Genomic DNA, 15621 nt, shown 5'->3' with positions numbered 1-15621 from the left:
GTGATATCCAGACAAATCCCTGCTCACTTCGGGCCATGGTTTATATGTATGTCAAGCAGGAGTAATGCTTTCTATGCAGCCCATCTCACAGGGAATTGTGGAACTGTTAAAAGAGCCTCTAATGCTGGGCATAGTGGCTCATGCCTGTGATTCCAGCACTTTGGGAGGCTGAGGCAGGAGGATCGCTTGAGCCCAGGAGTTTGAGACCAGCCTGGGCAACATGGCAAAACCCCATCTCTACAAAAAGTACAAAAATTAGCCGGGCATGGTATTGTGTGCCTGTGCCCCCAAGCAACTGTGGGTTGGGGGACAGAGGTAGGAGGATCACTTGAGCCTGGGAGGTTGAGGCTGCAGTAAGCCATGATCATGAGAATGCACTCCAGCCTGGGTGACTGAGAAAGACCCCCATCTCGAAATAAAATAAAATAAAATAATTTTGGAAAAAAAAAAAGCTTCTGGGGTCAGGAGGGCTGGGTTTAAATCCTTATTTCAACATTTGAGAGCTGTGCAACCTTGGACAGTTTTCTTAATCTCTCTGTGCCACTGTTTTCCTCATCTGGGTGATGATTTTACATTTACTTCACAGGATCACTATGAGGGTTGCAGACATTAATACTACAGCACAAGGAGGGGACATGTCCAGTCCACAGCCAATGCTCATTGGCTCTTATGTACTGAGTTCCCGGCATAGGCTGGGTATCAGGCTGCAGTATTCCACCTGTACGTCCTCATTAGAATCTCAAGCAACATTTCCAGGCACATTTCCTGAATTTCATAGATGAAGAAACAGGCTCCAAGAAGTCAAGCAACAAAATGTGGATTTAAAATCTATGCTGGCCGGGCGCAGTGGCTCACACCTGTAATTCCAACACTTTGGGAGGCCGAGGCAGGCAGATCACTTGAACCTGGGTGTTCGAGACCAGCCAGGACAACATGGTGAAAACCTGTCTTTACAAAAAATACAAAAAAATTAGCCTGGCGTAGTGGTGTGCACCTATAGTCCCAACTACTTGAGAGGTTGAGGCAGAAGGATCACCTGAGCCCAGCAAGTTGAGGTTGCAGTGAGCTGTGATCACACTACTGCACTCCAGTGTGGGCAATAGAGTGAGACACTGTCTCGAAAAATAAAAATAAAAATAAAACAATAAAATCTATGCTGATTCCAGAGGCCATTTCCTAACCGAAATATAATACTGCCTTCAACAAATGGTCATCTTTTAAAGCTAATTTATCATTTTAACATGTCTTTATTATTTTTCCTGTTTACAAACATAACCTGTACTCATTTGGAAAGTCCTAAACATTGTGGAAATATACATTATGAAATTTCCCCCACAATCTCACCCTCTAGGGGTATGTGTATAATTTCCAAAATACTTTTTTCATGTTTGAAGATTTTTTTTTTGCCTTATCTGAAAGCCAGAACACCATTTCCTTAAAGTTTTTCTAGAAACCATGTCACTTTTAACTTTATTTTTTGAAGTACCACTTGCCACGAACGGAAGGTAACATCGAAAAGAAACCCAAGGGTGGGGCATGGTGGCTCACACCTATAACCCCAGCACTTTGGGAGGCTAAGGCAGGAAAATTGCTTGAGCTCAGGATTCTGAGATCAGCCTGGGAAACATAATGAGATCTCATCTCTATCAAAAATAAAAACCAAAAACAATTAGCCAGGTGTGGTGGTGCACACCTGTAGTCCCATCTATTTGGGAGGCTGAGGCAGGAGGATCGATTGAACCTGGGAAATAGAGGCTGCAGGAAACTGTGCATGGAGCTGTGCAATCAGTGCACCCCAGCCTAGGTGACAGAGTGAGACCTTGTCTAGAAAAAAGAAAGAAAGAAAGCCAAGGAAAACAAAAAATACCATGATGCTGTTGAACTGTAGCTGGGTATTGCTGCAGACCTGGGGCTCTGACCGGAGCCCTGGCCTCCCCTTGCTGAAAATATCAAGAATGTGAGAGGTTTACAGATGCGTTAGCACTTGACTGAGGCTTTCTCTTTGACTAGTCCGGAAGAATGAAAAAGAACTGAAAAGGGAACAACTTTGTCACTTTGTGATTCAATGGAATTGGATGCCCTCTCCACACACCTCCTAAAATCCTCTTGTGAACGCCTACTGGATAGGTCTTTCTCGGGAAAACACTGACCTGTACATTTCGATAAAAGGATTCTGCAGCCCAGAAACACACAGCACACCTTCAAGAACTCAGTGAATAAGACTATTGAGAGACACACAAAACAGCAAGCTATTTCTCTCTTCAAACATGATGCCATGGTAAGATCTGAATGCCTCAAAGCACCAGCTTCCCAAGGCGTTCATGCTGCGTACATTTCACCAGGAGGGACAGAAGGGACCCGACAGGACACAGGGTTCTTGAGGGTTTGGCGATGGTACAGGATCCATCCCACCCGCAAGGGATAGGTGCTAGGGCATCGGGAAGCTTCCAGCGGTCGGCAGCCTCTCTAGATTGGCACAATCTTTTAGGAGATAAATTTGACAACACGGTTTCAAAGATTTTAAAAATAAAAGTTCATATATCCCTTTAGGAGTACACTTTGAGGACTGAGCCTAAGGAAGCAATCCAGAATGTGAGTAAAGCTCTAGCTACGAGGATGTTCACCAGGGCGTTGCTTACGCCTGGATGTCAGTGGAAGCGGCCCTCCCTTTCTTGAGACAGAAACAGTCAGCTGGGACACCAACCCACCTGCAATGCCACGACCTACAGGAGGCTATGGCCTCCCCTGGGAGCTCTGCAATTCCTGGGGAGGAGGTGGGTGGGTGCTCCTCTAGCTGAGGGCTCCTGCTCTAATTTAAGCACCCCCTCCCACTTTTTTTTTTTTTTTTGAGACCAAGTCTCCCTCTGTAACCCAGGCTGGAGAGCATGGCACGATCTCAACTCACCACAGCCTCTACCTCTCGGGTTCAAGCGATTCTCCTGCCTCAGCCTCCAGAGTAGCTGAGATTACAGGCGCATGCCACCACACCTGGCTATTTTTGTATTTTTAGTAGAGATGGGGCTTCTCCATGTTGGCCAGGCTGGTCTCAAACTGCAGACCTCAAGTGATCTGCCCGTCTCAGCCTCCCAAAGTGTTGGAATTACAGGCGTGAGCCACTGCGCCCCGCCTAGCCCATTATTAAATTACAAAACAAAATTGCAAAAATTGCAAAAATGTCATTCACAGTGAGCATTTGGGAGCACAAAAGCAGACTTTAAACAGCATTGTCTCCTCCTCTCCCTCCTGTCCACCTCTTCTCTGCTTTCTTCTTCTCCCCACTTTTTTTGTTTCTTGCCATCCCCTCTGACTGGTTCCCTCTTCCTCCAGACATCATGGCCCAGGGTTCCCTGCCACACTCCCTTCAAGTTCTCTCTCAAATGTCCCAACATCCCTATGAGAAGGCCACGTCTACCTCTCTCTCCAGCATGCTCCACCCTTGCCTGCCTTGCCTTCTTCACTGCAGTCACTTCCACCTGACCTCGTATGACACGCACATCTTTGTTTACTTGTTTGTCTATTTCTACTGCCATATCAGCTCCATAAGGCAGGGACTTGGTTGTGTTCCCAGCTGTGGCCCAGTGCCTAGAGCAGGACCTCGTATGGTGTGGAAGCTCAGCGGAGAAGCTGAATGCATTCATGACAGCAAGTGTGGAGCCAGAGCCGGTGTCTGCGGTGCTGGTATCCGACTCATACGGAGCAGAGGGCATTCCTGGACTCACCGAAAATGCCCTTTTGCCATCCTACCCCTAAGAAGTTTCTGGGAGTCATCTCCCTATGTGGCTAACCTCCCTCCATCTTCTCTCCTTCCTTTCTTCTCCCCTCCCTCCACCCCCTTTTCTTTCAGGAGCAAATACAGCACCTCCACCCCACATGCATACATCACGCAAAGCACTCTGTTCCCACCCAACATGTCCTGGTCCCTGTTGGCCATTTTGTACACAGGTTCCAGCCACCCCAAATCCTATCGAAGTATTTTCCCAAACATATTTTCTTTCCTTCACCATTATGGTGAGAGCTATTGGAAGAATTAAAATGTCATATTTTCCTTTTTTTTTTTTTTTTTAACAGAAAACAGGGAAAACATCCCATGTATAATACAAGAAAATGAGACCGAATATAAATATCTAACAACGATGGATATGGTTCAGACATTCTATAAGCAACGATGCCACCATTTTAAATGACAGTATAACCATATTATAGACAAAGAGCAAATTCCCTCAACATGAAAAGTGCTTTTACAACTCAACAGGAAAAAGACCAAAAACCAATAAAAAGTGGGCAAAGGATATGAACTGACAGTTTATGGAAAAGGAGCTATAGGTGACTCTAAAATTTTTGAAAAGATGTTCAAACTCATTCATAATAAGAGGCACAGAAAACACACCATTTTTCATCTCCCAGATTTGCAAATATGGATATTTGGCCCCTCCCCACTCCAACTGGTGGGAGCAAAAATTAGTACAACATTTAAGGGGGGATAATTTGCCACATTTATCCAAGTTCAAACTGCATATTCCCCTTGACTTTGCAAATCCACTCCTGGCTTTCTTAAAGATTCACTCCCACATATGAAAAATGATGCTTGGCCAAGGATATTCATTACAGCACTGCTGAAACAGCAAAAGACAGGAAATAACCCAAGTGTTCTACAACTGTTAGATCAACTACAGAGCAGTCATACAGTGAAATACTATGCAGCCGTTAAAAAGAAAGAGGGAAAAGGCAGATTTTAAAATTTTGATGTAGAAAGATTTCCAAATTGCACTAAGTTAAAAAAAAAAAAAAAAGAACCCAAGTTAGAGAACACTACATATAGTATACTGCCATTTGTGAGAAGGGAAAAGTACATGTGTGTGTGTATCTATGTATGTGTATATGTATGTATATATGTATGTATCCATGTTTGTAAAAACCCACTTAGACTATCCTTGGAAGGAGACACAAGAACCTGATAACATTGATTGACTTCGGGGAGTGCAGTTGGGTGGCTGGGAGACAGGAGATGGAAGGAGACTTATTTTTCATTATATATTTTTCCAAACGTTTTACATTTTTAGAAACTATATAAATGTATTAGCTATGAAAAATTTAAAAAATTAAAAAATGATATTGTAAGATTTAATTTTCCTTTAACACATAATACCATATCATTTATTTTTAAAAGTGAGATACTATTTTCATGTATAAGTCCATTAAAATATGAATATACAGGCTGGGCGTGGTGGCTCATGCCCATAATCTTAGCATTTTGGGAGGCCAAGGCAGGTGGATCACCTGAGGTCAGGAATTTAAGACCAGTCTGGCCAACATGGTGAAATCCCGTATCTACTAAAAATACAAAAATTAGCTGGACATGGTGGCACATGCATGTAATCCCAGATACTCAGGAGGCTGAGGCAGGAGAATCTCTTGAACCTGGGAGGTGGAGGTTGCAGTGAGCCGAGATCATACCTCTGCACTCCAGCCTGGGCAACAGAGTGAGACTCCCTCTCACTAAAAAAAAAAAATTAATAATAATAAATAAATAAAATAAAAAAAGATCTGGCAAACAAATCTCGCTCACATCCTTAGATTGCCTCCAAAGTTTTTTTTTTTTTTTTTTTTTTTTTTGAGACGGAGTCTCGCTCTGTCGCCCAGGCTGGAGTGCAGTGGCGCTATCTCGGCTCACTGCAAGCTCCGCCTCCCGGGTTTACGCCATTCTCCTGCCTCAGCCTCCCGAGTAGCTGGGACTACAGGCGCCCGCCACCTCGCCTGGCTAATTTTTTTGTATTTTTAGTAGAGACGGGGTTTCACCGTGTTAGCCAGGATGGTCTCGATCTCCTGACCTCGTGATCCGCCCGTCTTGGCCTCCCAAAGTGCTGGGATTACAGGCTTGAGCCACCGCACCCGGCCGCCTCCAAAGTTTTTACAGTGTTTGGACTTGCATTAGCTTGCCTGATCCTTAGTCCAATTCTGTATGGAAAACAGAGCAGAGATGCTGAGATGGTGTCTTCATTTCCTAGTATTGTCACAGTACTGCTGTATCTGCTGTCACAAAGTGCCACAAGGCTGTGTACATTAAAACGACCGAGATTTCTTCTCTCGCACTTCTGGAGGTCAGAGTCTGAGATCAAGGTGTGGTCAGGGCCAGGCTCCCTCTGAAGGCTAGAGGAGAGGATCCTTCTTTGCCTCTCCTGGCTCCCGCTGACTGCTGGCAATTCTAGGTGTCCTTTGGCTCCTAGATGCATCACTGCACTCTTCCTCCACCGTCCATGACTGTCTGATCCCCGTATGTCTCTGTCTTCATGTGTCCATCTCCTGTCTTATAAGGACACCGGTCCTATTGGATTCAAGGCCCATCCTACTCCAGTATGACCTCATCTTCACCAGTTATATCTGCAACAGCCCTATTTCCAAATAAGGTCACGTTAGGAGGCACTGGGGCTTAGGTCTTCAACATTATCTTTTGTGGGGAGGCACAGTTGAACTCATAACAAATGGGAAAAGTCATGCTAAGAAGTTATGGCTGGGTGTGGTGGCTCACGCCCATAATCTCAACACTTTGGGAGGCCGAGGCAGGCTGATCACTTGAGGCCAGGAGTTCGAGACCTCATTTCTATTAAAAAAAAAAAAAAAGCGGCCAGGCGAGGTGGTTCACACCTGTAATCCCACAGGAGGCCAAGGTGGGTGGATCATCTGAGGTTGAAAGTTCGACACCAGCCTGGCCAACATAGTGAAACCCCATCTCTACTAAAAATACAAAAATTAGCTGGGTGTAGTAGTGGGCGCCTGTAATCCCAGCTACTCCGGAGGCTGAGGCAGGAGAATCGCTTGAACCCAGGAGGTGGAGGTTGCAGTGAGCCGAGATTGCGCCACTGCACTCCAGTTTGAGCAACAGAGTGAGACTTCGTCTCAAAAAACAAACAAACAAAAACGGAATAAAGAACAACAACAGGCCGGGCGCGGTGGCTCAAGCCTGTAATCCCAGCACTTTGGGAGGCCGAGACGGGCGGATCACGAGGCCAGGAGATCGAGACCATCCTGGCTAACACAGTGAAACCCCGTCTCTACTAAAAAAATACAAAAAACTAGCCGGGCGAGGTGGCGGGCGCCTATAGTCCCAGCTACTCGGGAGGCTGAGGCAGGAGAATGACGTAAACCCGGGAGGCGGAGCTTGCAGTGAGCTGAGATCCGGCCACTGTACTCCAGCCCGGGCGACAGCGTGAGACTCCGTCTCAAAAAAAAAAAAAAAAAAAAAAAAAAAGAACAACAACAACAAGCAAAAGAAGTTTTGCTGAACTTTCCTCAGAGGGGAAGAGGGTATGTGTGTTGGGGTCTGTGGAGGCTGATCCGGCCCTGTGGACACCGGGACAGCTCAGTATCTGATCCAGGAATAAAGCTCAGCATATTGTGAAACTCTTCCAAGAACTTTCCCCTCTGCTTATCTGTCTTCTTCAAGGATCATCTCCTCTCACACTTGCGCAGCACTTTAAGGTTGATCAAGGCACTGGGCGTGTGTGCGTCATCTCATTCAATCCACAAAACACACATTGTAGGTTAGATCTGCATATGTTCATTTTACAGATGAGAAACCAAAGTTTTGAGAAAGGGAATGGTTAGTTCATGGTCATCCATCAAATACCAGGTGTTGAGAGCCCCAGTCTGTCTACCGTCCACACCAGCTGCAGGTCCACCTGGCACTGTGCTTCTGGAGACAAGGGGGATGGGCATCATGGATGGCCATTCTGGGCTATGGTCAGTAAGGTTTGCAGAAAGCACGCTGGATGGGAGTCTAGATACATCTGAAAAGCATCAGATACATCTGAAAAGCCCATGGCTTGTCAAGGTTTATTTCTCCCTTAGAGAAACGGAAAGTGATTTGAAGGGACTATGAGGCTCCAGGATCTGGCCCCGGGTCCTCTCTGCCTCCTGCTACCCCCAAGTTTTAGAGGCTAGGAACTGCCAGTTTTCAAACTGCTTTTTAGGTCTGCAGAAACTTCAACCTTTTAAAAAAGGAAAACGTAAGAACCCCAACTTATAAAATGGACGCAAACGGCACTGAAGGTAGGAGCCTCTTCGGACCTCCCCGAATGATCACCCCAGCTAATTCCAGGTCCTGGCTTTCCGGGTGAGAATAGTGACCAAAAACCACATGGGAATGCAGAAAGCAAGTAGCAAAACAACACCCACGTATTCACCTATTACTTGTGAGGTTAAATGTTCCTTAGAAATAATCTGGAGATTTGACATTAAGGAATAACTATTAAAATGTTTGTAGTATGCTGGTGGTACTGTGGTTTTGTTTTTAAAAGATGTCTTATCTTTTAGTTCATTCTGAAATACCTCAGTTGAGATGCTATGCTGTCTGCCATTTGTTTCAAAATAACCAGCGGTGGAGATTGGGCCACCTAGGTGGCCTTAGGGTCGTGACTCTCCAAGCGGAGCGTGGATACGTGGTGCTTCACTGTATGAAAACCCGCAGGTGCACAAGGCTCAACTTAATTCTATTCCTTCTACTCTTGTATATGTTTGGAATTTTCCATAATAAAAAGTTGTTTAGGCTAAAAAGTCTAAATTGCGTATAATGAACAGTGTAACTTCCTTCCTTAATCGTTTTAAAATCAATGAAAAGTTGCAAAGAAAAAGACAGAGAGAGTGGGTGGCTCCGGTAAGTGACAGGGACTGAGCAGGGAGGGAAGCACAGCCGCTTACCGTGTCCCCCCACCCAGGTGACCCTTATCTGCAAGCCGCTTACCATGTCCCGCCACCCAGGTGACCCTCATCTGCAATCCTCTCCGGGCCGGCAATTCCTCCTCCAAACTCCCGGGGCCGCAGGCTGCGCGCGCTGCCCAGCTACAGGCGCCCTGTCCACCACCCGGCGACCGGTACCCCCCGCTCCAGGGCCTCTGACATCCCCTCCACCCCTCTCCGTGCAGAATTCGAACCCCGAACCTCCCCCTTCCGCTCGCCGCAGCCCGGGTCCCGCAGCCCCGCGGCACGCCCGGCACTCACCCTCAGAGCTCCCGGCACTCACTCTCTGCGCTCCCGGCTCTGCGCTCTGCGCGAAACTGAAAGTAGAAGCTGCCTAGAGCTGCCGGGCCAGTGCTTGGAACCGGCGGCTGCTGCCGAGAAATCACGTGGATTCGAGGTGCCAAGCCCCAGCCAGATGGGGCTCGGGCGCGGGATGGGCGGGGGCCTAACACACCCGCTCCTTGCTTCGCCCACACCCTGGCACCTCCCTGGAGCCCCGCATCGCACCCAAGGACAGTCCCAGGAGACGTGGGGGCGCTCGCCCCTTTCGTGGACGGGAAACTGAGGCAGGCGGGTGAAGGTCGGCTCACATGCGGAGCGCAGGTAGGTGGGGACTCCGCGCTGAGACCCTGCCTCAGTGCCTCAGTGGAGACTGGGTTGGATGAGAGGGGGTATGCAGTGCAGGAGGAGGGGACTTAGAGAGTGTAGAGCCTCCAGGACGAACTAGGGGAGAAGGGAATGGCAGCAGCGTTCGTTCCTATTCACTGAGCCCCTGGCTGGCTGACCTGGGAAAAACAGTCTACCAATTTATCTCATTAAGTAACCCTAAAATACTCCTGCAGGCATCACCCTATTTTCCAGGTGAGCCACTGAGGCTCAGGGAGGACAGAGGTGAAGGATCTTGCCCCAGTCACACGAGGAATCACAGGCAGAAAGGGGGAGATGGAAAGAGGGAGGAGGGAGAGCAGGGAAGGAGAGGAGGGACTGGAGGGGGCAGAAGGAAGGGGAGGTGGCTCTCCCAGGATGGGGTCAGGGGCCGTCCTCAAAGTCCAGCTTCAGCTCCTCCAGGTTTCTGCCCACATCCTGGGACAAGTGGCTCCTCTCCCCCTGGACATATTCATCCTGTGGGCAGCTGCGCCTGCTAGGAAGGCCTTCCACCCACCTCCCAGACATCCCACAGGGAAGCAACTTTCACTCCCAGACCAATGATGCTCCCCTGCCTCCCAGGCCAGGGTGGGGTGTGGGTGTGAGGATGCTGCAAGGTAGTGGTCAGGACACAAGCATCAGCATCAGACATCCCGGGTTCAAGTCTTACTCTCCAGCTTACTGACTGTGTTAGATAGGCCCAATGCCTTGACTCCTCTGTTCATACTGGAGTGCACCTCCAGGCCAGGAGTCGGGGACCCCCCGAGGTTCTTTTGTTGTTGTTGAGACTGAGTTTCGCTCTTTTCCCCAGGCTGGAGTGCAGTGGTGCGATCTCAGCTCACTGCAACCTCCACGTCCCAGGTTCAAGCGATTCTCCTGCCTCAGTCTCCAGAGTAGCTGGGATTACAGGCATGTGCTACCACGCCCGGCTAATTTTTGTATTTTTAGTAGAGATGGAGTTTCACCATGTTGGCCAGGCTGATGTTGAACTCCTGACCTGTGATCTGCCTGCCTCGGCCTCCCAAAGTGCTGGGATTACAGGCGTGAGCCACTGTGCCCAACCCCGGGACCCCCAGGTTCTAAGTCCCCTCCTGCACAGCATTCCCCCTTTCCTCCAACCTAGTCTCCACCTTGGGTGGAGGAGGTGGGGACTCAGCCTGGAGTCCCCGCCCATCCATGCTCTGCAGGTGAGCCAACCTTTACCTGCCTACCTCAATGTCCTGTCCACAAAAGGGGCAAGAGCCCCCGAGACTCCTGAGATTGCCCCTGGGTGTGGTGCACAGGGGCTCAGGGAGGTGCCAGGATGCAGGCTCTACAGAGAGTGGGTGTGCCAGGCCCCCACTCACCCTGCACCTGCATTCCCGTCTGGGTCCAGGTGGGAATGGATGTGCACATCAGTTTTGCCATCTGTAAGATAGGGATGATGTTAATACAAACTCCACATAGAGTGGTTGTGATCATTTGATGACTTAAAGTTGAGACTGATGCAATCTGTACCTGAAGCCCATAAGCTGCCCTTATATTTTTGTCCCCTTTTGCAGGCCCCAAATCCCCATGAGACTTGAACTGCCTTCCTCATAGGACCAACTCAGATATCTGCAAATTGCATGACAGCTCAGAGTGGGAAGGGCACAGACTTTGCAGTGATTGCTTGTGTGTAACTCCCAGCTTCACCACTCCCAGTTGTATAACCTCAGACAAATGCCTTGACCTCCCCTGGACTCAGCTTCCTTATCTGTCAAGTGGGGTAGTTCTAGCCTCCCCAGGCCACTGAGGGGCATGGTGGGAATGGATGAGAATGTGGGTGTGAGCTGTATGCATGGGAGGGATTGATTATGTTTCAGTATGTGCCTGCTAGGAAGGCCTTCCACCCACCTCCCAGACATCCTACAGGGAAGCAGCAGGTTCACTGAGCACCGACTGGATGATTGGTCCTACACAAAGTCCCAAGAAAGACACTGACCTGCTCCCTGTGCAGGCAGGATTGACAGACACATGAACAAATAACCACAGTCCGAGACACACATGCAGGTCATTTTCAGATGCATTTAATTCTGAACAGCCCCTTGAGGAGGGCAGGACAAAGATTATTATCCCATTAGGCAGATGAAGAGGCTGAGGTCCAGATAGATCAAGCGAGTTGCTGAAGGTCACACAGCAATCAGGGGCAGAGCTGGGTCTTGAACCTGGAGCCCTTTTCACTCTGGGGGTACCAGGCCTGCCAGAAACGTTATCACCAAAGGGTTCTGGAAGGGCGATCTTCTCAAACTTCCCCTGTCCTCAGACTGGCTTGCGGCCTGAGATTCCACATCACACCTTTGGCTAAAAATGTGCCAGCCCCTCCAGTGTCAGTCAAATGGCCATCAGTCATTTACACTTGAGTGTGAAGAAGCCAATCAGATTTTATGGGTTGGAGATGAGAAGGAATCTTGAGTGTTTGGACTTTTGGGTGGGAAACTGGAGATGTGAGAGGAACGTCTGACAGCAGAAGGACTCAGGAAGTGGGTGGGGAGGGAGTCGGGGTTAACTGGAGAATGGAGTGAGTCCGCATGACCTGACACCTCTGTGTACCTCACCTCCATGAAGTAGAACCAGTATCTGGCACTCATGGAGCACTTAGGATGTACCAGACACTGTGCGCTCTCTCTCTCTCTCTCTTTTTTTTTTTTTTGAGAAAGAGAGTCTCGCTCTGTCACCCACGCCGTAGTGTATTGGCACGATCTCGGCTCACTGCAACCTCCACCTCTCAGGTTCAAGCAATTCTCCTGCCTCAGCCTCCTGAGTACCTGGGACTACAGGTGCATGCCACCATGCCCAGCTAACTTTTTAAAAACGTATTTAAGTAGAGACTGGGTTTCACTGTGTTGCCCAGGCTGGTCTTGAACTCCTGAGCTCAGGCAATCAGCCCACCTTGGCCTCCCAAAGTGCAGCCGCTCTCTCCTTTAATCTTTTTCTTTGTTCGTTTGTTTGTTTTTGAGACAAAGTCTCACTCTGTCGCCCAGGCTGGAGTGCAGTGGCGCAATATAGGTTCACTGCAACCTCCACTTCCCAGGTTCAAGCAATTCTCCCGCCTCAGCCTCCAGAGTAGCTGGGACTACAGGTGTGCACCACTACATTCAGCTAATTTTTTTGTATTTTTAGTACAGATGGGGGCTCATTATGTTGGCAAGGCTGGACTTGAACTCTTGAGATACCCCTGCCTCAGCCTCCCAAAGTGCTGCGATTACAGGTCTGAGCCACCATGCCTGGCCTCTCCTTTACTCTTCATGGCAACTGTCATCTTTCTTTTGATAGATGAGAAAAGGGAGGCACAGAGAGGCTAAATAACTTGCCTGAGATCACACAGAAGCAGAGGAGCTGAACGGTGGACCCAGGCAGGCCACCTCTGCAGCCGCTGTTCTTGGCTACCATGGGCTCCTCCTCTGGGCTAACCCAGCCCTTGCCAGAATCCTACATGGAAAGTATTATCATCCCATTGAATAGAAGAGGAAATAGAGGCACAGAGGGGCCCCAGGAGGGTAGAATTAGTAACTGGGGTTGTGGGGAGCTGGGATTAGTCCCAGGTCTGAAAACCAGGCCTTCCCTCTACCCTTCCTATTTGCCAAAAACCTGGGCCCCATCCTGCCCAAAGTCAGTAGCCCAGGTGGCAGGATGTGCTTCTGCCTGGTGCTGGCCTTGGGGAGCACTTGTTTTTCCCTGGAGGAAGCAGCAGGTGTGGCCTTCTTTTTGGAACTGATCCTGACTGGGCTGGGGCCAGGACCCCCCTACACACACAGCCAGGCCGGGAGGACTTAAATAGGACTAGGTCAGAGCTTCTAGGCTTGGATGGAGGGGCTGGAATTTGGGAGAGGGGCTTGGAGGTCAGCCCCATTTTTGTAAGCCTCTCACCCACTGGACTCCATATCTCCTGCTAATTGCACTCTTTGGATGGGAAATGACATGGAAGTGCCTCCCAGCTCAGCCCTGGGGAGACCTCTCCAAGGACAGTGAAGGAAGCTGGCGGGATGCCCCTGCCCTTCTTTCTGGAGCAGAGCCCTGGGGCCTTCTGGAGTCCCAGCTGGGTTGGGGTCTACAAGGGGTAAGACTCCAAGTGACTTCTCTGTCTGTCCCTCGTGCTAATAAAAGTCTCCATTCAAGGAAGAACTGCCTAGGGCTGCCAAGTTATCCTGATTCTGTCATTGTAGCATCAGGGTGGGGGCCTTGGGCCTTTCCAGCCTCTTCGAGGGAGTATTCTTGGGTGGGATGTGGCTCCTAACTGGTGTCATCACCTCAGAGGCCAATATTCCAAGACCTAGAATTCCCACGTTAGACTCAGGGACTGGTGAGACCACCTTGACTCCTTCTGCCAGGGCCCTTTGAGAGCAGCCCATCCTGCCCATGAGTGCTCCTGCTTAGTGAGTCAGACCCTTGCATTAGACCCCGGAGAAGGAAGAGAAACAGGTCTCAGAAAGCACTTGGAGGAGGAGGGAAGGGCTTGGAAGAAACCTGGCTCAGAAGATGGTGCCCTCCCCTCACATATTCCCAGACTTGAAGGGGCATCTTACTTCTGAGCTTTCCACAGCCCCAGCCTCCTAGCTGTCTCTCTTGGCTGCTGAAATAAAGACCAGGCCCTTTTACCACCTTTGTTATGTGACCTTGCCTGCTGGTTAGACCTCATCTCTTGCCCCTAGTTCTTTGCTTTCAGTGCCACACCAGCCCTCTTGACTGTTCTTGAATCCATCATGATTCTTTCTACCCCAGGGACCTTGCACTAGCCAGCATCTTGCTGTGCTTCCTCCCATCTCACTTAGCTAACATGGGAGAGGCATTTTCTTTACACACCCAGAGAAAATAGAACCTGGTACCTTCCAAGACTGAGACGGTTGGAAGAAACTTTTTGTATTGTAGCTTGAGGGTGGGAAGGAGAAGACACAATTTGAGCATAAGAAGGTGAGCTTGAGGCCGGGCATGGTGGTTCATGCCTGTAATCTCAGTATTAGAAATGCTGTTCCCCACTGCCTGCTACAAAGAAATAGCACTCAGACATAAATTTAATTGTCTCAGCAAGGCAATTTTTACTTTCTGCAGAAAGGGTGCTCCTCACAGATGGAACAATGGCGAGAGCACACTTGAACAAGGGAGGGGAAGGGGTTCTTATTCCTGACCCAGGTAGTCCCTACTGCTGTGTTGTTCCCCTGATGGCTAGGGTTGGACTGCACAGTCTAAGCTAATTCCGATTGGCTATTTTAAAAAGAGCAGGGGTATGAGCCAGAGTGGTGAGGTGAGTAGTTTGGTGGGAAGAACTGTTAGGAAGAGATAACTAAAGGTGTTCCCATAAGGGAACATCAGAGCAGGTGACCAGGGGTGACTCAGGTCAAAGCAGGTGACTGGGATGAGTCAGGATGGAGCAAGTGACCAGGGGAACAGATGTGAACTGCTGATAAGAACTGGTGGAAAAGGTTGTTTACTGAAATTAGAAGCAAGGGGGCAAAGAGAACCAGGAAGTTAAACTTTAAAATGGAAAATCAAAGAATAAGAGAGCTGAACATACTGACTTACTGATTCTTTGAAGAGAAACTTGGGGTTCACTATATTTAACACCAGCACTGTGGTGAGGTTGAGGCAGGTGGATCACTAGAGGTCGGGAGTTTGAGACCAACCTGGCCAACATGGTGAAACCCCGTCTCTACTAAAAATACAAAAATTAGCTGGGTGTGGTGGTGCGTGTCTGTAATCCTAGATACTTGAGAGGCTGAGGCAGGAGAATTGCTTGAACTTGGGAGGTGGAGGTTGCAGTGAGCTGGGATTGTGCCACTGCATGCCAGCCTGGATCACAGAGAGACTCCATCTCAAAAAAAAAAAAAAAAAGTGGTGAGCTGGAAATAGGCTCAGGCTCATGAGCAGTTTATCTTCTGGAATAAAGTTTTTTGCCTTTTTAGAGGCTCTGTTTTCCTCCATTTCTACCAGAAACCAGACCTCTGAGGGCCCCTTCCCCTCCCGCCATCCTCAGGATCTGAAGCCCCTGTCCTCCCTCACTTCCTGTCCAGCACTGGAACCCTATGGGACACAGAGTGTGTGCCAGCTCCTGCAGGAAGCTGGTCAGACAAGGAGAGTGCTGGGTTAAAGGAGATAAATTTGGAAGGTATCCAGGGACCTGATCAGGGAGGACCCTGAGTCCCAAGGAGAGAGGTTCAGATTTCTTCCTCCAGGCACCATGGAGCTTGGAGGGTTTGGGGGCGGCTGCCTTGGAAGGGCTGAAAGGAG

General features: G+C 49.0%; 1 protein-coding gene and 1 long non-coding RNA gene across 14 annotated transcripts in view; one reads left to right on the top strand and one right to left on the bottom strand.

Annotated features, from left to right (window-relative positions):
* Window positions 1-9052, bottom strand: part of NLRC5 (NLR family CARD domain containing 5) — a 93836-nt gene extending 84784 nt beyond the window's left edge. For 12 of the 13 annotated variants that reach the window (XR_010583917.1, XR_006694694.3, XR_010583918.2 and 9 more), the window contains exon 1: window positions 8995-9052. The gene's annotated coding sequence lies outside the window, so the exon portion shown is untranslated. Of the gene's footprint in view, window positions 1-857; window positions 945-8994 lie in introns of all 13 variants that reach the window. The other variant, XM_065537489.1, reaches the window with a different exon arrangement.
* Window positions 9053-9146: 94 nt separating this feature from the next.
* LOC135968895 (uncharacterized) overlaps window positions 9147-15621 on the top strand; it is a 34170-nt gene continuing 27695 nt past the window's right edge. The window contains exon 1 of the long non-coding RNA XR_012428865.1: window positions 9147-9336. This is a non-coding gene — a long non-coding RNA (uncharacterized lncRNA). The remainder of the gene's footprint in view (window positions 9337-15621) is intronic.

This window comes from Macaca fascicularis, chromosome 20 (assembly GCF_037993035.2).
Source record: "Macaca fascicularis isolate 582-1 chromosome 20, T2T-MFA8v1.1".
Lineage (NCBI taxonomy): Eukaryota > Metazoa > Chordata > Mammalia > Primates > Cercopithecidae > Macaca > Macaca fascicularis.
This window is presented reverse-complemented; position numbering and strand designations above follow the sequence as displayed.